Source organism: Lycium barbarum, chromosome 10 (genome assembly GCF_019175385.1).
Source record: "Lycium barbarum isolate Lr01 chromosome 10, ASM1917538v2, whole genome shotgun sequence".
NCBI classification, from domain to species: domain Eukaryota; kingdom Viridiplantae; phylum Streptophyta; class Magnoliopsida; order Solanales; family Solanaceae; genus Lycium; species Lycium barbarum.
In genome coordinates this window covers 18,610,005-18,637,641 of record NC_083346.1, presented here as the reverse complement: position 1 = coordinate 18,637,641, position 27,637 = coordinate 18,610,005, and the positions used below count along the sequence as shown (strand labels likewise).

At 37.2% G+C, this 27,637-nt stretch overlaps 1 pseudogene; it reads left to right on the top strand.

Annotated features, from left to right (window-relative positions):
- The first annotated feature begins 9,351 nt into the window (after positions 1–9,351).
- Positions 9,352–24,944, top strand: LOC132612798 (polygalacturonase inhibitor 2-like; annotated as a pseudogene).
- The last annotated feature ends 2,693 nt before the right edge of the window (positions 24,945–27,637 follow it).

The window sequence follows — 27,637 nt, the reverse complement described above, 5'->3', positions numbered from 1 at the left end:
ATATATATATATATATATATATATATATTCTCTACGAGGAGAATCCGTGAGATCATACTACTCACACATACGTATCTACGAGCCTTTACTAGAGTACTAGACATATGGACAGGACAAGACTCCGTCGTGCCCAAAATACATATACATATATATACAAAAAAGGATAAACCCAATTAGCACCTCCGAAATAATGGAGTGCTCATGTATATCTGCTGATAGATCCTATAGGTCTGCGCCGTCTCCCTGTCTACTTGTGGGCATGAACACATCGTCCAAAGAAAACGGACGTTAGTTCGAATATTGTACTGAGTATGTAAGGCATGAATTAAATAAACATGATAGAGAAATCATAAGCCATAAGGTGAAGGCACGACCTGCGTGACCTTTTGATCCGGAGCTGCAATAGTTGGTATTATTCTTTTGTGTGTATATATATGTGGGAATGGAGGGGTTCTGTCCCATATTTATGATAGTACATACTCTCCGTAGAGACTCGTAGATAGATGTGTATAGCTAGGTATCCCTTATCTTAGTCGGCTCATACTTTATATATCATTTTGATAGCTTTGCCGGCTTATATATATATGGGCATAATAAAAAGACTATGAGACGCCTACGTCCAATGAATTTCGTGTTATTTGGTGCACGATAATTATGATTTAGCCATATGGCTCACCTAGATGTTATTATGAGGATAAGTTAAGAGGGGCTCGATAAGTTAGCTTCGGGTGCTCGTCATGGCCATCTGGTTGGGCCGTGACAAAAGTGTTATCAGAGTAGTTCGTCCTAGGGTGTGTTTATGAGTTGTGTCCAGTAGAGTCTTATTTATGTGTGTGTAACGCGCCACAATTATAAACATGAGGCTGTAGGCATTTAGGAATGATTGACCTTCTTCTTCATCATAGATCGTGCGATAGAGCCATGATATAAGAATTTCATTTTTTCTTAACCTTATGCTATGTTTTCAGTGATGCCTGTAAAGACAAAAGCTACAACAACCCAAAAGGGAAAGATAGTGGCAGGTAAGAGAACCTAGCGGGTACCGCCGACAGATATAGAAGAGGGTGAGTCTCATAATGAGATTCCATCTCGGTCCTCTCATTCACCGCCTACTTCAGAAGAACATGAAGGAGCCTCAGCTCCAGCTCCAGCACCCTCAGTTCCTCCACCAATTGCCTCAGGCCAAAAGGTGAAAGAAGCCATCCATTTGCTGACTTAGTTAGTCGCCGCTCGAGCCCAGCGGCGAGGTACGGGTCATGGTGATAGGGCTGTCAGTGCCATAGCCTGTGATTTTATTAGTTTTAACCCTCCCAGATTTTTTGGGTCAAAATCGAATGAGGATCCACAGAGCTTTATAGATGGAATATTGAGAACATTACAGTTGATGCATGCTTTGGATGTTGAGTTGGTAAAGTTGGCCTCCTATAGATTATGGGATGTTGTAGTTCATTGTTATATGGTTTGGATGTCTTCTAGAGGATTAAATTCACCTTTACTGGTATGGCAAGAGTTTGTAGATGCTTTTCTCTGGCATTATTTGTCGTCAGAGTTTCGGCGGGCCAGAGCTAACAGGTTCTTGAATCTTAGATAGGGGAATATGTATGCCCTAGACTGTAGCCTTTGCTTTAATTCTTTGGCTAGGTATGCTCCGGCTATTGTAGTAGATATGGGAGATTATGTGTACTGGTAAGTGAATGGCTTAGGGTTGTATTTGATGGATGAGTGTTTGATGGCTTCACTTCAGGATGGTATGGATATTTCTCGCATCCAGGCCCATGCCTAAAATTTAGAAGAGCGGCAGCAGCAGCGGGAGAATGAGCTTGAGTATGACAGGAGTTATAGCAAAAGGTAGATCCTCAGGTCCTATTAGTGAGTCTAGAGGAGGTCAGAGACATCAATATTCTAGGCACTCAGGCTATACAGTGACTAGTGCATCTCCACGATTTGCGGGCCAGAGATTTGATCACCCTGTTTGCTCCGGACTAGGTTAGAGTTTCAGAGCTTCAGGTTCTCAGTATAGGGGTGATTTAGGCCAAATGAGACCATCTTTACCACGATGTACTCAGTACGGTAAGATACATTAGCGATAGTCCCGATTAGGTTTGGATGTTTGCTATGCCTGCAGTCAGCCAGGCCATATGATGCATGACTGTCCATCGGGAGATAGTAAAGGTGATGTTTAGCCCACAAGGTCAGCAGCTGGTTCGTCATCATCTATATGCCTTTCGGGGCAAGGGTCACAGACACCAGTCGGTTGTGGTAGGGGAAGAGGAGGAGCGTCTAGTTTGAGTGGTCCTCAGCATTGTATTTATACACTGGCTAGGCGACAGGATCTAGAGTCCTCCCCCGATGTTGTCACAGGTATATTATCGGTATCTTCTCATGATGTGTATGCATTAATTGATCCAGGTTCTATATTATCATATATTACTCCTTATATTGCCGATTGCAATGGGGTGAAACCTGAGACAATTAAGCCTTTTAAAGTGTCCACACCCATCAGTGACCCAGTGATCGCTAGTCGGGTAAAATGGTTCATTTTTTATTTTCGGGGGAACCAATTTCGGAGCGGAAGAGAAATACAGCGTCTCCGAGAGGTAGGTTTATTTCCTATCTCAAGGCAAAGAAGATGATTGCTAAAGGTTACATTTATCATTTAGTTTGGGTTCAGGATAAAGAGGCAAAGTCGCCAACTCTTAAATCTGTCCTTGTAGTGAATGAGTTTCTAGACGTGTTTCTGGATGAGCTTCTAGGCCTTCCACCAGAGCGAGAGATTGGTTTTGCTATTGATGTGCTACTAGATATTAATCCCATATCTATTCCCCCTTCTAGAATGGCTCCTACAGAGTTGAAAGAGTTGAAGGACCAATTGAAGGACTTTCTTGAGAAAAGCTTTATTAGGCCTAGTTCATTGCCGTGGGGAGCACCTATTTTTTTGGTTAGAAATAAAGATGGCTCCTTGCGAATATGTATTGATTACAGACAACTAAATAAGGTGACGATCAAGAATAAATACCCTCTTTCAAGGATTGATGACTTATTTGATCAATTGCAGGGTGCTAAATGGTTCTCAAAAATATGTCTAAGATCCGAGTATAATTAGGTGAGAGTTAGGGAGAAGGACATTCAAAAGACGGCCTTCAGAACTAGATATGGTCATTTCGAGTTTCGGGTGATGTCGCTTGGACTAACTAATGCACCGGCGGTGTTAATGGATTTGATGAATAGTGTGTTCAAACCTTTTTTGGAGTCATTTGTGATTGTATTTATCGACGATATCCTAGCATACACTCGGTCCGAAGCAGAGCATGAAAATCATCTACGTGCTGTGCTTAGAGTTCTTCAGGCTCAGGGCCTGTTTGCAATCTTTCGAAATGTGAGTTCTGGTTGAATTCTGTGACTTTTCTGGGGAATATTATTTCAACTGATGGTATTCAGGTGGATACCCAGAAGATTGAAGCTATGAGGACTTGGCCAAGACTTACAACACCTATAAAGGTTCGTAGTTTTCTAGTTTTCGCCGGTTATTACAAAAGCTTTGTAGAGGGTTTCTCTTCTATTTCTGTACCATTGATGAAACTAATTCAGAAATCATCTAAATTTTCATAGACGGATGCTTGTGAGAATAATTTTCAGGAGCTGAAAGATAGATTGACTTCGGCTTCGGTTCTGACACTTCCAGAAGGATCAGAAGGCTATGTTGTCTATTATGACGCTTCAGGCATTGAGTTAGGTTATGTGTTGATGTAGCATGGTAAGGTGATTTCTTATGCTTCAAGGCATTTGCGAAAACATGAGAAAAACTACCCAACACATGATCTAGAGTTGGCTGCGGTGATTCATGCATTGAAGATGTAGAGGAATTATTTGTATCGTGTTCATGTTAATATATATACAGATCACAAGAGTCATCAGTATATTTTCAAACAGAAAGAGTTGAATTTACGGCAAAGGCGATGGTTGGAGCTGTTGAAAGATTATGATGTTAACATCCTATATCACCCAGGGAAGGCGAGCGTCGTAGTTGATGCTCTTAGCCATAGATCTATGGGTAGTTTGTGTGATGTTCAGTTAGAGAAAAGAGAGTTAGCTCATGAGCTTCAGCAGCTAGCTGGCCTAGGAGTTCGATTAATGGGCTCAAGCAATATGGGAGTTACCATTCAGACTTTTGTTGTTTTGTCATTGGTGGTTGAGGTGGAAGAACGCCAGTATGAGGATCCCATAGTAGTTCATTAAAGAAATACACTTCCTCAAAAGAAAAAGTCATCCTTTGAGACTTCTGTAGGTGGAGTTCTTCGTTGTCGAGGTAGATTATGTGTTGCTGATATTGCAGGATTACGTCATCAGATTTTGGAAGAAGCCGATTGTTCCCGTTATTCCGTTCATCTGGGAGCGACGAAAATGTATCATGATCTTAAATCCATAAATTGGTTGGATGAAATCAAGAAAGGAAATGAAGAAAGACATAGCAAAATTCGTAGCTCAATGTCCAAACTGTCAACATGTGAATATTGAGCATCAAAAGCTTGATAGATTATTTCAAGCTATGGAAATCTCGACTTAGAAATGGGAAGTTATTGACATGGACTTCATTGCAGGCTTTCCTCGTTCTCAGTGTAGTTATGATTCTATATGGGTAATTGTGGCTAGACTTACGAAGTTAGCTCATTTTTTACCAGTCAGAACTACATACGCAGCCAAGGATTATGTAAAGCTTTATATCAAAGAGATAATACGACGCCATGGTGTTCCAGTATCCATCATTTCTGATAAAGGAACTCCGTTCACAGCTACTTTCTGGAAGTCATTCCAACAACTATGTCATTTGCTGCAATAGATACTACATTTATTGCAAAAGATATTACAGTTGTTGCAACAGATGCTACTTGATTCACCTATATTTAGTGATGAACAAAGAGAATTAATAATATTTAGTGATAAACAAAGAAAATCAATAATAAGTAGTGATCAAAATATAATACTTAATCAATTTAATGGTAATTTTAATATGCACTAAATCTAATGATCATTAGAGTTAATTGATGTGAACTACTTGATTCAATTTAGATGAGTGATAAATATATAGTACTTAATCAATTTGATAGTATTTTGAGTCATGAAAGAGGATCTACTAAGTTAGTATGCACTAAATCGTGTGATTATTATAGTGAATTAATGTGAACTTCTTGATTCACTCATATTTAGTGATAAACAAAGGAAATCATCTATATTAGTGATCAATGTATAATACTTAATCAATTTGATAGTATTTTGAGTCAGCAAATATGATCTACTAAGTAAGTATGCACTAAATCGAGTGATTATTAGAGTAAATTGATGCGAATTACTTGATTCACCCATATTTAGTGTTAAACAAATGTAATCAACGATATTTAGTGATATATATATATATATATATATATATATATATATATATATATATATATATATATATATATATATATATATATATATATATACTAACATCCTTAATGGATTAGATAGTAATTTTCCTTAACGGATTAGATAGTAATTTTATGCATTAGATGGGCAATTCTAAGTGTATTCTTAGAATAGATACTACAGTTGTTGCAACAAATACCACAATTGCTGCAACAGATACTACAGTTGTTACAACAGGTACTATACTTGCTACAACAGGTAATACAGTTGTTACAAATGATACCACAATTGTTCCAACAGATAATACAGTTGTTCCAACAGATACTACACTTGCTGCAATAGATACTGCACTTGCTGCAACAGACACTACACTTGCTGCAACAGATACTACTTGGTTCACCCATATTTAGTGATCAATAAAGGGAATCAGCCATATTTAGTGATAAATAATGGAAATCAACCATATTTAGCGATAAACAATGGAAATCAACCATATTTATTGATCAATATATATACTTAAGCAATTTGATGGTGTTTTTGGGTCAGGATAGATGATCTTTTTTGGGTCAGGATCTATCTTTTTTGGGTCAGGATAGATGATCAACTAAGTCCAATACACACTAAATGGAGTGATCATTGGAGTGAATTGATGTGAACCACCTGATTCACCCATATTTAGTGATAAACAATGGAAATCAATCATATTTAGTGATCAATATATATACTTTAGCGATTTGATGGTGTTTTGGGTCAGGATAGATGATCAACTACATCCAATACGCACTAAATGGAGTGATCATTGGAGTGAATTGGTGTGAACTACTTGATTTATACACACACACACACATACTAAAATCATTAGTAATTTGTTGCAACTTCTTCCATAACTGTATGATTTGTTGCGACAGATTAGTAACTTGTTTAAACATATTAGTTATTTGTTGAAACAGATTAGTAACTTGTTCAAAAAGATTAGTAATTTGTGCAACTTCTTCCACAACTGTACTATCTGTTGCAACAGATTAGTAACTTATTTAAACAGATTAGTTACTTATTGGAATGAATTAGTAACTTGTTGAAACAGATTAGTAATTTGTTGCAACTTCTTCAATAACTGTATGATCTGTTGCAATCATTTAGGAAACTTGTCTAAACAGATTAGTAACTTGTTTAAAAAGATTAGTTACTTGTTGGAACGGATTAGTAACTTGTTGCAACTTCTTCGACAATTGTATGATCTATAGAAATCATTTAGGCAACTTGTCTAAACAGATTAGTAACTTGTTTAAACTGATCCATCTGTTGAAACAGATTAGTAACTTGTTGCAACTTCTTCAACAAGTGTATGATCTGTTGCAACAATTAACTCATCTGTTGCGACATATTTTTTAGTTTTTACAATAATTTAAGCAATTGTTTGATTTTTTTCCAACAAGGTGAGTAATTTATTGCAACAACTAAGCAACTAAGCAATTCTACTGTATACATCTATTGCAACAATTAGTAAGCAAAATAAATAAGTTCATAAATAGAAATTGTTCAACAGCCACCTTGGCTCCAAATACCATAACTAATCAAAATAAATAAGTTCATAAACATCATTCACAAATAACATAAAAGACAAAAAAAAAAAAAAATTGTTCAACAGCCTCCAAATACCATAACTTAAGTAATAATTTGTTCAGCAACTACCTTCTGGGATGTAGCAGATTTCCTTCATCTACTTCATCTCCGTCATTTTCATCATCAGTTTCTTTATCTTCTAATTCTTCTTCACTTTCTTCATTTGTATATACTGCTTCTTTGCTCTGTTGTTCGTCTCATTCTGAGGATTGATTGTCAGTTTGGCTGCCAATTTGACTATATCTTTCCTCAACGTTTGCTGATTCATAAATAAATTGTCTACTTGTTGCAACAAGTGTAGAACTTGTTGCAACAATTACATATCTATAGGATATCCTTTACAAACAGAACCAAATAACTGAAGCTATGTCTAACAGATTTGTAGTTGTTGCAACATATTGTCTACTTGTTACAACAAATGTAGAACTTGTTGCAACAACTAAAAATCTGTTGGATATCTTCTACAAACAGAATCAAATAACTGAAGCTATGTCCAACAGATTTGTAGTTGTTACAACAGATTGTCTACCTGTTACAACAAGTCTAGAACTTGTTGCAACAACTAAAAATCTGTTGGATATCTTCTACAAATAGAAGCAAATAACTGAAGCTATGTCCAACAGATTTGTAGTTGTTGCAACAGACTGTCTATTTGTTACAACAAGTGTAGAACTTGTTGCAACAACTAAAAATCTGTTGGATATCTTCTACACACAGAAGCAAATAACTGAACCTATGTCCAACAAATTAGTGAGTCGTTGGAACAGATTGTCTACTTGTTGCAAAAAGTGTAGAAGTTGTTGCAACAACTATAAATCTGTTGGTTATCTTCTACAAGTAGACCACATAAATACCAGGACAAGAATAAAGAACAATCTGTTGGATATAATATTCTAAACCTTGAACCATACCAGGACAACGACAGAAAAATCATCTATTTCACTACAAACACATAACAATAAGAACCTGGATTTTATCCAAACTTTTCCTAAACCCAAAAAAATAAAAAGATTCAAAACTTTCCTTCAAGATTTTTTTTTGGAGTGGGGGGTTGCAAAAAACCAAAAATAAAAACTTTTCAATTTTTTTTTAAGGTGGGTGGGGGAAGTAAGAAACTAAAATAAAATAAATAAATTCAAAACCTCTGTTTAAGAAAAATCATTTTGGGTGGGGGGGGGGGGGGGGGAAGGGGGTGGTGCAAAAAAACAAAAAGAAAAGCTTTTCAAAATAAAAAAAATATTGGGGGGAGAGGGGGGGGGGGGGGGGGGGGGGGAGGCGGATAAAAAATCATATAAAGAAAATTATTTTTTTAAAAAAAATATTGGGGGCGAGGAAGAAGAGTGGGGGCTGGTAAAAAAAATCAAATTTTAAAAAAAAATTATTTTTAAAAAATGGGGCGGAGGAGAAGGAGTGGGGCTGATTAAAAAAAACAAAAATCTAAAATAAAAAATTTCGGCGTGAGGGGGGTGGGGTCGAGAGGCAGCGGAGGATTGGGGGCTTAATTTTTTTTTTTGGGGAGGGGGGGAAGGTGGGAGGGGGATGAAAAATAAATTTAGAAAATCATAACTTTTTTTTAAAAAGAAATTAGGGGGAGGGGGCGGGGGGAGGGGTGGGAGGAGGAGAAGGGGGAGACTAGTGAAAAAAAAATAAAAAATTAATTTTTTTTGGGGGGGGGGGGGTTGGGAGGAGGAGGGGGTGGCTGTAGAAAAAACAAATACAAAATTTAAAACATTAAAAAAGAAAAAAATGGGGTGGGGGTGGGGTGGGGGAGGGGGAAAGGTGGGGGCGGGGGAGGGGTGGGAGGGGGAGAAGGGGGTTGGTGAACTTTTTGGATTAAGTTGGGTCTTTTTATATTTTGTAAAAGATTAAGAAGTTAGGAAATATACATTTTGGACCCCAATTTTCTTAATCCTAAATTTAATTGGGTTTTGCTTTCAAGTGGTCCGTATGAGTTACCTATACTAATTTCACAACTAAATGGTTACCTATAGCTAATTTTTCCAAGTTAAATTATCTTCATTTTTGTAATTCTGCATATGCCGCCTACTTTCCTAATTTGCACAGTGAAAATTCTTGATCAATGCAGGAGAAGTTGGTCCAATAGTTGATATATAGACGTCATAATAACGAATTTAAAAGTTAAAATTCTTGAATATGTCTCTATCCTAAAGAAAATAAAATATCCGAAACTATATAGGAGAGACATTTACGTAACTCTCTACTGAGAGGGACAACCAATCTACAAGCAAGAATATCATGCTCCTATAAGAACTATGAACAAACCTTCAAAATACCACATATCTTTTAAACATTTGTTTCATAGAAATGAAACTCTCTCTAGTTTCTATTCTTTCCTTTTCCCTTTTCTTTCTCTCCAAATTTCTACATCTCTCTCTGAAAGGTGCAATCCAAATGAAAAAAAATCCCTTCTTAAAATCAAGGAAGGCTTAGGCAATCCCTATGACTTGATTACACGGGATCCCAAAACTGATTGTTGTACTGATTGGAATGAAAACACTCTCTCATGTAATGACAAGAACAATCGTGTTACTTCCTTAGACCTCTTCAAAATTGAAGATGCTGGTCACCTCTCGCCTGCTTTCGGAGACCTTTCGTACTCAAAAGTTTGAGCATCAATAAAGTACGTAATCTCTTAGGCCTAATTCCACCCACAAGTGCTAAGCTCTCGGAGCTCACATTCTTAAGAATTAGTCAAACAAAAATTTCAGGACCTGTCCCTGAATTTCTTAGTGAGTTGAAAAAAATAACTTACATCAACTTGTCATACAACAATCTCATTGGTACAATCCATCCTTCGCTTTCCACATTGTCAAATATCGAGTTCCTTCGTTTAGACATGAACAAAATTACTGGACCAATTTTAGAAACTTTTAGCAAGTAACCCTAAAATTCATATATCTTTACCTTGGACACAACCAACTAACAGGGTGTTACACCTTGGAAATTTCATGTCGTCGCATAGTGAATGAACCAACGCGAGCTTAAGGTCCATATGAAGTTTTTAGGACTATAATACGAATGTCTAGTGGTCTTAGAATGCGGACGTTAAGATCTTGGATCTATATGAATTGATGGAACAAGAATTGATAAGAATAAGTGGTGTATAAGCGAGGTTAAGGGAAGGTTTCGTAAACTATTGCATTAAGAATTGTTTGGTTAGGTCTTGAGGACGAGTTATAGGGATTTTAATATCGTTAATGAAGCATTAAAAAAGTGTTAAGAAGGTTGCATAAGGATTGGGGAGCAAATGAAACGACGAGAATGACTTCGGAAAAAACTGTGAGTTCCATGGCCATGTTGCATGGACCGTGAAATTTTCCACAGACCGTATATTGGTCCGTAGAATACCTAACAGAGATGATGGTTTCCTGGTGGTGATTCACGACCATTTGTACGAGCCGTAAAATATTCCACGCACCGTATAAGTGTCCGTGGAAGTCCCCACGAGCTGAATAAGTTCTTATATAAATGTGTTCCCACTTCATTAAATTCATTTCCCATATTCCTTCATCTCTATCAAGACCTCTAGAAGGTTCCATACATTTCAGCCACAAGAATTCAAAGTAAATTGATGATCAACTTCATCAAACCAACAAGAATCAAGAGTATGAAACCCATTAAAGTCATCTAAGCCAAGAAATTTCAAAGGAATTGAGTTAGGGTTTTTGGTGCAAGAAGAGTATTGCTACTCAAGGCTTGTTACTACTATATCTAAGGTAGGTTTTATGACATTTTCATGATGTTTAAGATATTGAGAAGTTGAAACACTTGGATTGTCGAAGAATACAGAAAATGTGTCATAAATGTGAGAATAGTGTTATTGTTGAGTAGTAGTTCGGGATGAATCATGAATATGGACATGTTGTGATTGTAATTCGATTATGAATGAAATTTAGAACATGGAATGATCATTATACGTGAAAGAACGTAATAGTGGATTATGACCATGATTATGGGGAAATTGAAGTGAAATTGTGAAATGTAGATAAATGATGATTGTTATTTATGATATTATGAATGATGTTACGGATGTTTGGAAGTTGATATAGAATATGGGAAAAGTTTTATAAACAAAGTAAATGCTGCCCAAATATTTCTAGAAATAGTAAGCACGTTTAAGTAATCGATTGGCTAATGTTCATGTGACTTCTCTTGAAGGTAGAAATGTGAGCATCAAAGGAGAGCAAGAAAGTGATATATTAGTTAAACGAAAAAGGTATGTGAGGCTAGTCCTTTATTTCCATGGCATGAATCCTATAGCATGACTTTCCTTCCTCTTCATGATTTCCTACATTCCGGAAAAACTATGAGCCTATGTTCATGAATAGATATATGATATAAGAAATATGTTACGAGTCCAATAATGATAATGATGAGTTAAGTATAGAGATTTTAGAGTTCATGATATGATGTTCCTATAATGATAATGACGTCATTTATTGTTTACACTCACCTTATGTACTATTTCCTTCGAGGTGAGGCAGAATACTTGTAAATGCTCCATAATGAAATCGGGGTTCACGACCTTATGTCATCCCGACATAGCCAGAAATGCCTTCAAGTTCTAATGTATGTCTCTAATGATAAATGTATAATAATGCTAAGTCATGATATGTCTAGGATGTGATCAATAATGTGAGTTTATAGTATGCCTATGCTATGTTTGAGAATGTTAAGTTATGGATGATTATGTGACGTCACGATTACACCGTGTCTAGATGGCCGGACATGTCACCACTAATGCGGGCTGCTTATAATTACACCGTGCCTAGATGGCCAAACTTGTTACCTCTAATGCGGGATGCTTATGATTCCACCGTGCCTAGAGGGACGGACATGACACCACTAGTGGGCGGCATATGATGGTTACCCGAACGCGGGTTAACAATGAGGATTATGATGTGATGATATATGCGCTGTGATGACACATGTACTATGATGATATAAATATACGATATATGTATGTCATGTATTTACCTATAAAACTCATACAGGTTATATCTTCCTCCTATGGTTTATGATTCTCCTATTATGCTTATTTCATTCATGTCTCACATACTCAGTACAATGTTCGTACTGAAGTTTGTTTTCGTTGGACGCTGTGTTCATGCCCACAGGTAGACAGGGAGGTGAGCTTGATCCTGACTCGTAGGAGTTGTCTGCTGACTGGAGAGTACTCCATTGTTTCAGAGGTTCTACTTGGTTCATTATTTTGTGTATATATATATAGATATGTGTACATGTATTTTGTGGCATGACGGGGTCCTATCCCGTCCCTATGTCTAACACTCTAGTAGAGGCTCGTAGGTACGCAGTGTGGGTTATATGGTCTCTCGATGTTAGTAGTCAATATATATATATATATATATATATATATATATATATATATATATATATATATATATATATATATATATATATATATATATATATATATATATATTTACGTATATTATTTTGGTAGCCGAAAGGCTTATGTATATAAAAGTATTTATGTTCTCAAATGAAAAATGATTCTCTTATGATTTAAGTGGGAATTTGATGAAAGAACGAATAATGAGAATGATGAGAAGTAGAACGAGTCGTGCTCCGTGGTTAGCCCCGGCTGCCCGTCGTCACAAAAGTGGTATCAGAGTAGTTCAGTCCTAGGAAGTGTCTACGAGCCGTGTCTAGTAGGGTCTTGTTTATGGTGTATTGCACGCCACACTAATAAACAGGAGGCTACAGGGCATTTAGGAAAAATGACCATCTTTCATCTTAAGAAATCGTGCGATAGAGCTATATTATAAGATTTTTCCCCTCTTAGAGCCTGTTTTGGATGGGCTTATGCCTATAAGCTGTTTGCAGCTTATAAGCTAAAAAAAATAAGTTGGGGTAGTCTAACTTATTCTTTTGGCTTATAAGCTGTTTTTAGCTTATAAGCTGCTTTAGATAAGCTAAGTCAAATGCGCCAAACTATTTTTTTGAGCTTATTTTAAGTACAAAATGACTTTAAGCTAGCCAACCAAACACTAAAAAAAAAAGTGAAAACAGCTTATAAGCAACTTATAAGCCAATCCAAACAGGCACTTAATAGTATGTTGTGATTTCAGAAATGCTGCCAAAGGGAAAAGCTATAGCTGCCCAGAAGGGCAAGACTACGACGAAAAGGCGGGTCGAAAGAGAGACTCCAATGAATGTAGAAGAAGGCGAATCATATAATGAGGCCCCATATAATACTTCCTCTACCTCGCCCAATGTAGAAGAACAAGGAGGAGCTTCATCTTCAATTCCTCCACCGGTTGCTTCGGGTCAATAAGTGACCGAGGCCATTCATTTATTGACACAGTTAGTTTCCACCTAGGCACGACGACAAAATGTGAGTTCAAGTGATCGGACAACTAGTACCAGAGCCCGTGATTTTATGAGTTTGAACCCTCCGGAGTTTTTCGAGTCAAAGCCGGATGAAGACCCGCAAGGTTTTATTTATAAGATACTGAGAACATTGAGGATTATCTATGCCTCCAAGACTGAATCTGTGGAGTTGGCATCTTATAGACTCCGAGATGTGGCAGTGTTGTGGTACAACAATTGGCTAGCATCAAGAAAAGAAAATGTGCCTCCTCCCGTGTGGCAAGAATTTGTAGATGCTTTCATCCGTCATTATTTGCCACCTGAGGTCTACCAAGCTAAAGCGGATAGATTTTTAAATTTGAAACAAGGGACATTATGAGTGTCTAAGAATATAGCCTTCAATTTAATTCATTGGCTAGATATGCCCCGACTATGGTGGCCGTTATGAGAGATAGGGTACATAGGTTTGTGAGTGGCTTGGGACCACATTTGTTCAAGGATTGTTTGATGGCTTCGGTAAAAGAAGGGATGGATATTTACTGAATACAAGCCCATGCCTAGAATTTAGAAGGACAACGACATCCGCAAAGGGGTGATCGCGACATTTATAGAAGGCAAAGCAAGAGGGCCTGATCTATGGGGGCTGGTAGCGATTATAGAGGGGGATCGAGGCAGACTTATTCTAGATATTCAGGCCAGTTAGTGACTAGTGTGCCTCCACGATTTGCAGATAGGAGGTTTGATCGCTCCTTTCCTTCAAGACAGGGTCAGAGTTCGAGAGCTCCGGGTTCTCAGTTTGTGGTTGATTATAGTAAGAGGAGACCACCAGTTCCATGATGTAGCTAGTGCAAAAAGCTACACCATGTCGCCAGGTCATAGATGTTTGCTATGTATGTGGACAGACTTGGAATTTGATGCGAGATTGTCCCTCGAGGTAGGGCAGAGGTGGGGTTCAACAACGGGTTCCTCTACAGTGCGCCCGGTAGGGCGGACTCCCATATTTCAGTAGGTCGAGATATAGGCAGAGGGGTAGCATCTACATCAGGCGCCACTCATCCCCGTGTGTATGCTTTAGCCGGACGACAGGATCTTGAGTCCTCCCCGGATGTGGTTACAGGTACATTGCCCATATTTTCCCGTGATATATATGCCTTGATAGGTCCGAGTTCTACTTTCTCTTATATTACTCCATATGTTTCTGGTTGTATTGGGGTGAAACCTAAGAAAATCAAACCTTTTGAGGTATCTACTCCGGTTGGTGATCCCGTGATAGCTAGACAAATGTATAAAGTGTGTACTTGTGATATGCAATCGCCAGACCAAAGCTGATTCAATCGAGCTGGAAATGTTAGATTTCAATGTGATTATGGGTATGGATTGGTTGGCTTCATGTTATGCTGATGTTGATTGCCGAATGAAAGTGGTTCGATTTTGATTTCCGGGAGAGCCCGTGCTTGAATGGAAGAGTAATGCAGCATCTCCAAAGGGTAGGTTTATTTCCTGCCTTAAGGCAAGAAAGATGATAGCCAAGGGCTATATTTATCACTTAGTCCGAGTACATGAAACCAAAGCAAAATCACTAATTTCCAATCCGTTCCGGTAGTGAGTGAATTTTCGGATGTATTTTCGGATGAACTTCCAGGCCTTCCTCCAGAAAGAGAGATTGACTTCGCCATTGATGTGTTGCCGGACACCAAGACTATTTCTATTCCTCCGTATCGAATGTCTCTGACATAATTGAAAGAGCTAAAGCCACAGTTGAAAGATTTTCTTGAGAAGGGGTTTATTAGACCCAGTTCATCACTGTGGGGAGCACCAGTCTTGTTCGTGAGAAAGAAAGATGGTTCCCTACGAATGTGTATCGATTATAGGAAGTTGAACAAGGTGACGATAAAGAACAAATACCTTATCCCAAGGATTGATGATTTATTTGATCAACTACAGAGCGCCAAGCGATTTTCTAAAATAGACCTGAGGTCGGGTTACCATTAAGTGAGAGTTAGAGATGCAGATATTCCTAAAATGGCTTTCAGAACGAGATATGACCATTATGAATTTCAAGTGATGTCGTTTGGGTTGACAAATCCTCCGGCAGTGTTCATGAATTTGATGAATAATATATTCAGGCTACTCTTGGATTTATTCATGATAGTATTCATTGATGATATTCTGGTGTACTCTCACACAGAATCAGATTATGCAGATCATTTATGTATCATTCTTGAATTTTTCGAGCCCGAGAATTATATGCAAAATTTTCAAAGTGCGAGTTTTGGCTGAATTCTGTAACATTTCTGGGCCATGTTATTTCAGATGATGGTATTCGAGTTGATACTCAGAAAATTGAATCTGTGAAGGCTTGGCCAAGGCCTACGACGCCTACAGAAGTTTGTAGTTTCTTGGGATTGGCAGGGTACTATAGAAGGTTCGTAGAGGGATTTTCCTCTATTTCTGCACCATTGACGAAACTAACCCAGAAGTCCGATAAATTTCAGTGGAATGATGCTTGTGGACACAACTTTTAAGAGTTGAAGGGCAGATTAACTTCAGCTTTAGTCTTAACACTTCCATAAGGGTTAGATGGTTACGTGGTGTACTGCGATTCTTCCGGTGTTGGGTTAGGATGTGTGTTAATGCGGCACGGTAGAGTCATTGCTTATGCTTCGAGACAACTGCGGAAACATGAAAATAACTATCCAACTTATGATCTCGAATTGACCGCAGTCTTTCATGCATTAAAAATGTGGAGACATTACTTGTATGGAGTGTATGTCGACATTTATACAGCTCACAAGAGTCTTCAGTACATTTTCAAACAGAAGGAGTTAAATCTGCTGCAGAGTCGATGGTTAGAGTTATTGAAAGATTATGATGTGAATATTTTCTACCACCCTGGAAAAGCAAATGTGGTAGCTAATGTGCTTAGCAGCCGATCAATGGGCAGTTTATGTGAAGTCCATCCAAAAAAGAAAGAGATGACTTATGAACTCCACCAACTAGCTAATCTCTGAGTGCGTGTTATTGTTTCGGGTAGCACAGGGATTGGCATTAATGATACCACAGTTTCATCTCTGAGTATAGAAGTGAAAGAGTGTCAGTATGAAGATCCTCATTTGTGTCATTACAGAGACACATCTCATGGAAAAGAGAAGTCCCCATTTGATGTTTCCATGGATGGAATTCTTAGATACCGAGGCAGGCTATGTGTTCCGAATGTTGCAGAACTACGTCATAGAATTCTAGAAGAAGCCCATTAGTCTCGGTATTCTATTCACCCAGGTGCAACCAAGATGTGTCATGATCTCAAGTTGATATATTGGTGGGATGGCATGAAGAGAGACATAGCAGAATTTGTAGCTCAGTTCCAGCAAGTAAAAGTGGAACATCAAAAGCCAGGAGGATTATTGCAAGCAATGGAAATCCCTACGTGGAAATGGGAAGTGGTCAACATGAATTTTATTGTGGGTTTATCTCGTTCCCGAGGAAAATATGATTCTATATGGGTGACTGTGGACAAACTAACAAAAGAAAGCTCATTTTCTTCCAGTCAGAACCACATGCTCAGCAGAAGATTATGTGAGGTTATATCTCAAAGAAATTATGCGGCTCCATGGTATTCCACTATCTATTATCACGGATAGAGGAGCCCAATTTACAACCAAGTTCTTGAAGTCGTTTCAAGAAGGTCTAGATACTCAAGTGAAGCTTAGCACGGCATTTCACCTGCAGACAGATGGGCAAGACGAACGTACTATTTAGACTTTGGAAGATATGCTATGGGCTTGTGTACTAGACTTTGGTTGGATCTGGAATGATCACTTGCCTCTAATCGAATTTGCATACAATAATAGTTACCATTACAGTATCCAAATGGCTCCGTATGAGGCTTTATATGGGAGGAAGGGTAGATCCCCAATTGTATTGTCTGAAATAGGAGAAGTGAAGCTAACATGAATTGATTCAGCAAGCAGTAGAAAAAGTCAAGGTGATCCGAGATTGATTGTTGATTGCCCAAAGTCGCTAAAAATATTAGGCGGACAACTGCCGGCGAGACTTGAATTTTAAATGGATAATTGGGTATTTTTGAAAGTGTAGCCAATGAAAGGGGTGATGAGATATGGCAATAAAGGGTAGCTAAGTCCTTGATACATTGGACCTTATAAAATTATCCGTAAGGTGGGTCATGTAGCCTATGAATTGGACTTGCCTTCAGATTTTGAATCAGTCCATCCAGTCTTTCATGTCTTGATGCTCTGCAAGTGTGTTGGAGACCCTACGAGGATTGTTTCGATTGATGATGTATAAGTGACAGAAAAGCTAACATATAAATAAGTGCCTATTGCCATCTTAGACAGGCAAGTACGAAGACTTCGGAATAAGGAAGTAGTTTCAGTCAAAGTCTTGTGGCGAAACAATAACAGTGAAGAAATGACCTGGGAAACGGAAGAGAAAATGAAATCCAAGTACTCGCACTTATTCCAATCCCCTGAAATATTCAAGATGAAACATTGACATTATAAGGTATGTACGCTTTCTTATTGTACTTTTGGTTTTGTGTGGCCAATTTACATTTCTTTTGTGTTGTGACACTGTGAGGCACTATTATTGTGGGTTGTTGTGACAGGATGGCAGTGCCATATTACAGGGGAAACTTTGGCGAAATTTTCGTAGGATTCCCGAGTGTTTAACATTCGAGGACGAATGTTCCAAAAGGGGGGAAGAGTGTTACACCTTGGAAATTTCATGTCGTTGCATACTGAATGAACCAACGCGAGCTTAAGGGCCACATGAATTTTTTGGGACTATAAAAAGAGAGTCTAGTGGTCTTAGAATGCAGACGTTATGATCTTTGAGCTATATGAATTGATGGAACAAGAATTGATAAGAATAAGTGGAGTATAAGTGAGGTTTAGGAAAGGTTTCGTAAACTATTGCATTAAGAATTGTTTGGTTAGGTCTTGAGGATGAGTTATAGGGATGTAAAGACCATTAATGAAGAATTAAAAAAGTGTTAAGAAGGTTGTATAAGGATTGGGGATCAAACGAAACAACGAGAATGATTTCGGAAAAAACTGTGAGTTCCATGGCCATGTTGCATGGACCGTGAAATTTTCCACGGACCGTATACTGGTCCGTAGAAGACCCAATAAAGATGATGGTTTCCTTGTGGTGATCCACAACAAATTGTACTAGCCGTACAATATTCCACAGACCGTTTAAGTGTCCGTGGAAGTCCCGATGAGCTGAATAAGTTCTTATTATATAAATGTGTTCCCACTTCATTAAATTCATTTCCCACATTCCTTCATCTCTCTCAATACCTCTATAAGGTTCCATACATTTCATCCATAAGAATTCAAAGGAAATTGATGATCAACTTCATCAAACCAACAAGAATCAAGAGTATGAAACCCATTAAAGTCATCTAAGCCAAGCAATTTCAAAGGAAGTGAGTTAAGGTTTTTGGTGCAAGAAGAGTATTGCTACTCAAGGCTTGTTCCTACAATATCTAAGGTAAGTTTTATGATATTCTTATGATGTTTAAGATAGTTGAAACACTTGGATTGTTGAAGAATATAGAAAATGTGTCATAAATATGGGAATAGTGTTATTGTTGAGTAGTAGTTCTGAATGAATCATGAATATGGATATGTTGTGATTTTAAGTAGATTATGAATGACATTTATAACAAGGAATGAGAATTATACGTGAAAGAACGTAATAGTGGATTGTGACCATGATTATGGGGAAATTAAAGTGAAATTGTGAAATGTAGATAATATAGATAAATGATGATTGTTATTTATGATATTATGAATGATGTTACTGATGTTTGCGAATTGATATAGAATATGGGAATTTTTTTATAAAAAAAGTAAATGCTGCCCAAATTTTCCTAGAAATATTAAGCACGTTTAAGTAATCGATTGGCTAACGTTCATGCGACTTCTCTTGAAGATAGAAACGTGGGCATCAAAGGAGAACAAGCAAGTGATATATTAGTTAAACGAAAAAGGTATGTGAGGCTTGTCATTTCTTTCCATGGAATGGATCCTATAGCATGACTTTCCTTCCTCTTCATGATTTCCTACATTCTGGAAAAACTATGAGCCTATGTTCATGAATAGTTATATGAGATAAGAAATATATTAGGAGTCCAATAATGATGATGATGAGTTAAGTATAGAGATTTTAGAGTTCATGATATAATGTTCCTATAGCGATAATGATATCATTTGTTATTTACACTCACCTTATGTACTATTTCCTTCGAGGTGAGGCAGAATACTTATAAATGCTCCATAATGAAATCGGGGGTTCACGACCTTATGTCACCCCGACATAGCCATAACTGCCTTCAAGTTCTAATGTATATCTCTAATGATAAATGTATAATAATGCTAAGTCATGATACGTCTAGGAGGTGATCAATAATGTGAGTTTATAGTATGCCTATGCTATGCATGAGAATGTTAAGTTATGGATGATTATGTGACGTCACGATTACTCCGTGCCTAAATGGACGGACATGTCACCGCTAATGTGGGCTGCTTATGATTACACCGTGCCTATATGGCCAGACATGTCACCTCTTATGCGGGCTGCTTATGATTTCACCGTTCCTAGAGGGTCGGACATGACACCACTAGTGGGCGGCATATGATGGTTACCCAGATGCGAGTTAACAATGAGGATTATGATGTGATGATACATGCCCTGTGATGACACATGTACTATGATGATATAAATATACGATATATATATATATATATATATATATATATATATATATATATATATATATATATATATATGACATGTATTTACCTATGAAACTCATACAGGTTATATCTTCCTCCTACGGTTTATGATTTTCCTATTATGCTTATTTCATTAATGTCTCACATACTCAGTACAATGTTCTTAGTGACATCCATTTTCTTTGGACGCTGTGTTCATGCCCACAGATAGACAGGGAGGTGAGCTTGATCCTGACTCGTAGGAGCTGTCAGCTGACTAGAGAGCATTCCACTATTCCGGAGGTGCTACTTGGTTCATTCTTTTGTGTATATATATAGATATGTGTACATGTATTTTGGGGCATGACGGGGTCCTGTCCCATCCCTATGTCTAGCACTCTAGTAGAGGCTCGTAGGTACGCAGTGTAGGTTATATGGACTCACAATGTTATATATATATATATATATGTTAGACCCCGTATTTTATACGTCGAGTTATTCGCGAAGGAATCGACGTGAGATAGAAACCTCGGATTTTTAATTTCTAAACTAGAACTAATCGGTTATAAATTTCACTTAGTATAAAAAATGTTATTGGAGATTAGGAATTACTTAATTGTGGTGTTAAGAAAAAATTTGTGACAATAAGGAGCCAACAAGAGCAACAACGTCCAAGGTAAAAAGGATGACTCAAAGTCATCTAAAATAAGGAAAATGGAAGACATACAAATGTGCAATTAAATGTTGATTCATCCAATACATTTTCAATATATTGTGGACAACAAAATACACTTATAATCAAGTGTGAAATTCGGTCAAGGGCAGAAAAATTTGAGGAGGAAAAAGTAAGCCTACAATTGAATATTTGGGCATCCACTACTTTATGAAAGTATATATTATTTTAGGAGGACATAACATGGTGGAGGGATCACTTCACATTAAATATTTCTCATCCATATTGGCATGATTACAATAGACAAAGGGTGGTGTATGAATCATTCAACACACATGAGATTGTCTTGTAAAAAAATTGAAAAGAAAGAAGAAGGGAGAGACAAAGGGGTTCGGCCAAGAGGCCAATGGCCGAAAGTTGTGAGAAAAATATTGAGTTTTGGTGTAAAGTTAATGGAGTGAATGATGGTCATGATGGAGCATGTGTCGTGTCCAACTTGTAGGCATTATAGTGAACCAAATAATAACTAAGGAAATCAGAAAATACATTCATTTCAACTACACAACACAAAGGAAGAAAAACCTAAATCTAGAGAGAGAAGCATTCGGCCACCTTGGCTGATTTTTGAGCCCTTTAGTCTAGATCCAAAAATTATTTTCCAAGGTGTTTCAACCCTTTATAAGGTCCCTAGAATGTGAAGATAGTTGTTGGAGCAACAAGAACCATTTTCATCTCAAGTCACAAACTCTAGCCAAGTAGAGAAGTCAAGTTGTCAAGGTAAGATCTAACTTTCTTTTGCTTGTATTAAGGGTGATGTAGATAAGTAAATATAAGTTGTATACATGAAATTATGTGTTTTGATGTTGGAACATGATAGTAGTTATGGGGCTATATGTGTTGAAGTTGAAGTATGGTTGTAACTTGATGAACATGAATCACATGCATAAAATCATGAATGTTGGTGTTGGAATGTTAGTTGGCCGTAGGGACTGTTTTGGTGGAATTAATAGACTTATTTTCTTTTATAAATATGGTTGTTACTATCATAGATCTCATGGTAAAAAAATAATGAAAAGAATTGGAAGGTTAAAGGTGAAGTTATGTTAGTATGAAAATGATTGAATCTATGATTTTATGTGAAGTGATGTTGAAGCATGTTGAAACCGTATGTGGACTGTTTTGTGAGGAAGTTAGTGAACTGTTTTTACATGATATTTTGATTGTTATTATTATGAAATTTATTATGGAATGAAGGTGTTTAATGGGTGGAGTTGAAACTAAAGTCGTTTGTGAGTTGTTTTAAGAATTGTAGAAATGACGATGTAGCTTAGTTGCGTATGAATTGATGTTGTACTTGTCCTGTGGATAGCTGGTCATAACCTACTGAAATTATATGAAAATAAGACATGAAATAATGTGTAATAATCATATGTGGTTTGCTTAGTATGTTCGTAACGTTTGCAAGAATTCCGAACATTGTTTAGGGACTGTTTTGGACATGTTGTTGGACTGTTTTGGATATGTTGTGGTAATGGACTGTTTTTGACTTGTTGTTTTCATCAAGTTGGAAAACATAATTATAGTTAAGAGTATACATCATGTTTTCATAGTGGTTGGGCTGTTATAGAATCGTTTCGACGAAATAATATGACTATAGATTAACAAGAATAAATTGGATGTGTCATAATCGCATGTACACTATTATCTAGCGTTGTAAGGTGCAGGCTGTTTTGACACGTTGTTGTTATTGAACTTGGAGGATTAATTATAATTAAGATTATGCTTTGTATTGTATGTTGGATGGGCTGTTATAAGTTGTTACATGCAAACGTTAAGGCTACGAACTATTAGAAGTAACTTGAGAATGTAGTAGCCGTATGTGAATCGTTATTGCATGTTGTGAATGTGGGCTGTTTGGAATATTGTGTGGGCTGTCCGGATTGATATTGAACATATAATTATTGTTGTTGGGTTGGTTATATGTACTTGGTTTGGATACAAGAGTAAACGTCGCCTAAACATCTAGAAAGGAGTTACTAACGTTAGAATACGTTTTGAATCTCCCCGTAACTTAAACGTAGTTGTTGGCATCTTAATATAGGTTGAAGTATTATTGGGCAGCGTATACATATTGTGTGACGAATAAACGCTAAAGGTATGTGAAGCTAACCCTTCTTTCTTTTTGGCATGATCGTTGTGAAATGAATATACGATATATATACGATTCCAAAGGAAACTCCTATTCCTAGAGCCACTAGGATGGCTATTGATTTTTGATTCCCATAACTTATGTTTTGATTCATCTATATTAATGTGTACACATGATTTCAAAGATTCATTTTGATATAATCCACAGGGACATCCGAAAGGTATATGAGATGACTATTATTTGAAATTGCGAACGATGGTTCGTGTTGACTATTCTGTTGAGTCTTTAAAAATGTTTTGAATTGCATATAGTTTATCACTACTCTGCTCGTGCATATCTCAATATATATTTCACCGAGTCCCAAGCCGGGTATGTTATCGTGCACACTTTCACTGTATTATTCGCCGAGTCCCTCATTAAAGGGCCGAGTACAATATATATATATATATATATATATATATATATATATATATATATATATATATATATATATATATGTATGTATATTCTGAAGTTATGCTGTGTTATGAAGTTATATTGTGATATGAAGTTATGCTGTGTTACAGAGTTATGCTGTGTTACGGAGATATGCTGTGTTACGGAGATATATATTATATTCTGAAGTTATGCTGTGTTATGGCGCTAGAGACGGGGTGGCGACCATGTTCACCGAGTCCCATAATGGGGCCGGATATGATATATGATATTGACACGCATGATTTATGTTTCGAAAGCAAGTACTTGTTATTCTGGTTATCGTACTCATTTTCTGTACTTCTTATTTCAATTATGATCCCGTTTTCTGTATTTCATGCTTTACATGCTCGGTACATATTCCGTACTGATCCCCTTCCTTCGGGGGGCTGCGTTTCATGCCCGCAGGTGCAGACATTCGCTTTGGTGATCCGAAAGCTTAAGATTTCCCCTCTGCTATTTGGAGAACTCCATTGTTCCGGAGTCCAGAATTTGGTACAAATCCTTCTCGGATATATATTTATATGCCTATGTGGACTAAGGGTACGACAGGGCCCTGTCCCGTTATATCTTACATTGCTGTTGTTACTCTTAGAGGTTTGTGGACATATGTATGGGTTGTGTATGAGTTCTATTCAGCTATGTCTATACAATGTTCTGTGATATGATATTCATCCATATGATAGCAGCCTTGCCGACTTGCATATGATATTGTTATATGATGGCAGCCTTGTCGGCTTGCGTATTATTTCATGATGAGATCGTTATAACACCCATATTGAGTTTGATGTGAAATGAACATATAGTTAAAGAGTATGTATACGGGTGTCCATGTCGGGCACCAGTCATGGCCTACGGGGTTGGATCGTGACAATATATATATATATATATATATATATATATATATATATATATATATATATATTTATTTATATTTACGTATATTATTTAGTAGTCGAAAGGCTTATGTATATAAAAGTATTTATGTTCTCAAATGAAAAATAATTCTCTTATGATTTTAGTGTGAATTTGATGAAGGAACGAATAATGAGAATGATGAGTAGTAGAACGACTGGTGCTCGGTGGTTAGCCCCGGGTGCCCGTAACGGTCCCTAGTCGGGTCATGACACAGGGGTTATGCCGATTTCTTTTACTGGTTGGAGCCTTGAGACAATTGACTTGTTACAGAACATGCTTGAAGGGGATATTTCATTCTTGTTTGGTAAAGATATGACAACATTTGAAATGCTTTTGGATCGAAATAATTTCAAGTTCGACTTCGCAAAGCTAACGTTTGGGAAGAGATTAACGAGATTGGATTTGAACCATAACAAGATTTACGGGAGCTTTCCAGCAGCCATAACGAAAAAAATAATGGTAGATTTTTAATATGAGTTATAACATGTTTTGTGGGATGATTCCAAAGGGTGAGTTTATGCGAAGTTTTGATCAATATTCGTGTTTAAACAACAAATGCTTGTGTGACTCTTTCACGACCCGGCTAGTGGGCCGTGACGGGTACCCATAGCTAGCAACCGAGCACCACTCATCATGCTGACTAACCTAATTAACCTGACATATATAATTCGCATCACAAACTCATCATGGACCAATCTCCAAATACCTCCCAAAACATATACATAAACATAGGCCCACAAGGCTACAAAAATGATGTACAAAATACAATGAAGAGGTCACATGACATCTACAGCCCACATACAAGTATCTACGAGCCTCTAACTGGAACACTGGAACCATAAGGACGGGATAGGACCCTGCTATGCCCTAATATGTACACAAAAGAATATACCAAGAAATGGCGACTTTGGAGTAATGGAGTGCTCCTGTGAATCTGCTAAAAAAGCTCCTAGGTGTCTGCACCGTCTCCTTGTCTACCTGTGGGCAAGAACACAACTTCCATAAAGAGAAGGACGTCAGTATGAATAATGTACTGAGTATGTAAGGCATGTACAATAGCATAATAAAAACATGAAGAAACATAAAGCTAGGAGCAACCTTGTAACTGAATGCCTCTTAAGGCGGAGTCATGCATGCTAACTTTTATAATAAAAACAATATCATATCATACACATATAAGCTGCCCGACCATATAAGTAAGGTGTGGTTATCATTAGGCTGTGTCTAGGCCTCCCACGTCCGGGGTAAACATCTCAAGCTGCCCACTAGTGGTGTCTGCCCATGACATATAGACATGGTGTAATCATCATCATAGCGTGGTGACTGCCCGACCGTATATGCGCGGTGTGATTATACATATACATAACATGAAGCATTCATGAGAGCTCAAGTAAAAGCTGTAACTCTATCGTAGTGATGTAAGGTCGGGTCTCCGATTATGTTATGGAATAGTTATGATCATCATGTCTCACCTTGAAAGAACTAGTAACATGAGGTGAGGCTATGATCAAGAAACCACATCAATGAAATCATAAGAATAAGAATATCGAGCTTATCATAGCAACAGTATCATCCTCATCATCATCGTCATTATCATGGAGCATAGCCTATATCTATCTCATAAGAAGCTTTTAAGAATATTTGACCTTCCGCTTTTAGAGTGTAAGAAGATTATGGGAATATAGAAAGGAAGTCACAAAATAAGAGTCATGCCTGTGAAAGAAGGGAACTAGCCTCACATACCTTTACACCTCTCTAACTTTATCGATTAAATGCTTCCCTCAAATGTTCACGATTCTACATTCAAGGGAATTCGTACTATGGTTAGATAATCGGAAACATACTTAAGCTTAATATAAAACTAATGAAAATTGGGCAACATCTCATTTGTTTCTACAACTTTCTCCATATAATATAACAACTCCCACAATATCATAATCAATAAACTTCATTAAGCTAAACATTAATAAATTCACAAAATTCCCTCTCAAAGTCATCCATAACCATACTTATCATATAACACCACATTCATCCTCATATAATACTTCATTAATGTCATCTATATTATTTATAAGAAGATTATACTCATAACACGTCAAGAACTATGATTCAAGTCAAGTTACTATTTAAGAATACCATTATTCCCATATTTGAACTCCACATTATACTTTCTTCCTCAATCCAAGTCTTTCAACCATTCAATATTCTTAAAAACATTAAATGATCATAAAACTTACCTTTGATTATGTATGAATGGGCTTTGGATGAAAATACTTCACTTGGAGAAAACCCTAACTTCAATTCCAAGGGAATTTCTAGCTTCCATGAACCCTTGTCAGCCTCCTTGCACTTGATTCCACTAATTATTGATGTTTGATCTTGGATTCACCTTGAGTTTATGTTACTAAAACGTATAGAATCTTCTAGAGGTCTTGAGAGAAGTGGATAAGATGTAAAATGAAAAATATGAACTTGGGTCACATATTTATACTTAGAGAAAAAGTTGTCCCGATCATGTTATACGGACACTTATACTGTTCGTATAACTTTATACGGTCCGTATAAGTGACCGTATTCCACCATCAGGGATTTTCCCTCTCTGTAAGGTTATACGGACCCTTATACGGACCGTATAAAGTTATACGGACTGTATCGTATAACTCCATTTTTTCGGAGTTAATCTCGTCATTTCGCTTGATCTCTAATCCCTATGGAAATTTCTTAACACTTATTTAACACTTCATTGACAATATAAATATCCTAATAACTTTTCTCCATGGCATTACCAATCACTACCTAACTCGATAGTTGCAAACTCTTCCCCAAACACAACTTATACCTCACCTTCCTTTGATGAACTTAGTCTCACTACTTCATATCACTTCAAAGTCTTATCGTATGCACTTTTAGGCCTCCAAGTACCCTTATTATAATCATAAGGGCCTCATGTTCACCTTAATCTTGCGTTAGTCTATTTACCGTACATGACATGAAATTTCCGAGGTGTAACACTCTCTCCCCCTTTATGAACATTCATCCTCGAATGTTAAGTTCTTGGGAATTCTATAGAAATTTCCCCTGAGTTTCCCCTGTAAGATGGAATCCTTTCACAACAACCCACAATAACAATGCCTCACAAGGCTACAATGCAATGGCAAGAAAATATGGCCACACACGACCAAAAGTATTTAAAAGGAAGCATTACATACCTTATGATAATGGCGTCTCATCTTGAATCTTTTCCGGGGGTGGAAAAAATTACGGATATTTGGACTTCATGTCTTCTTCTGCTTCCCAAGTCAT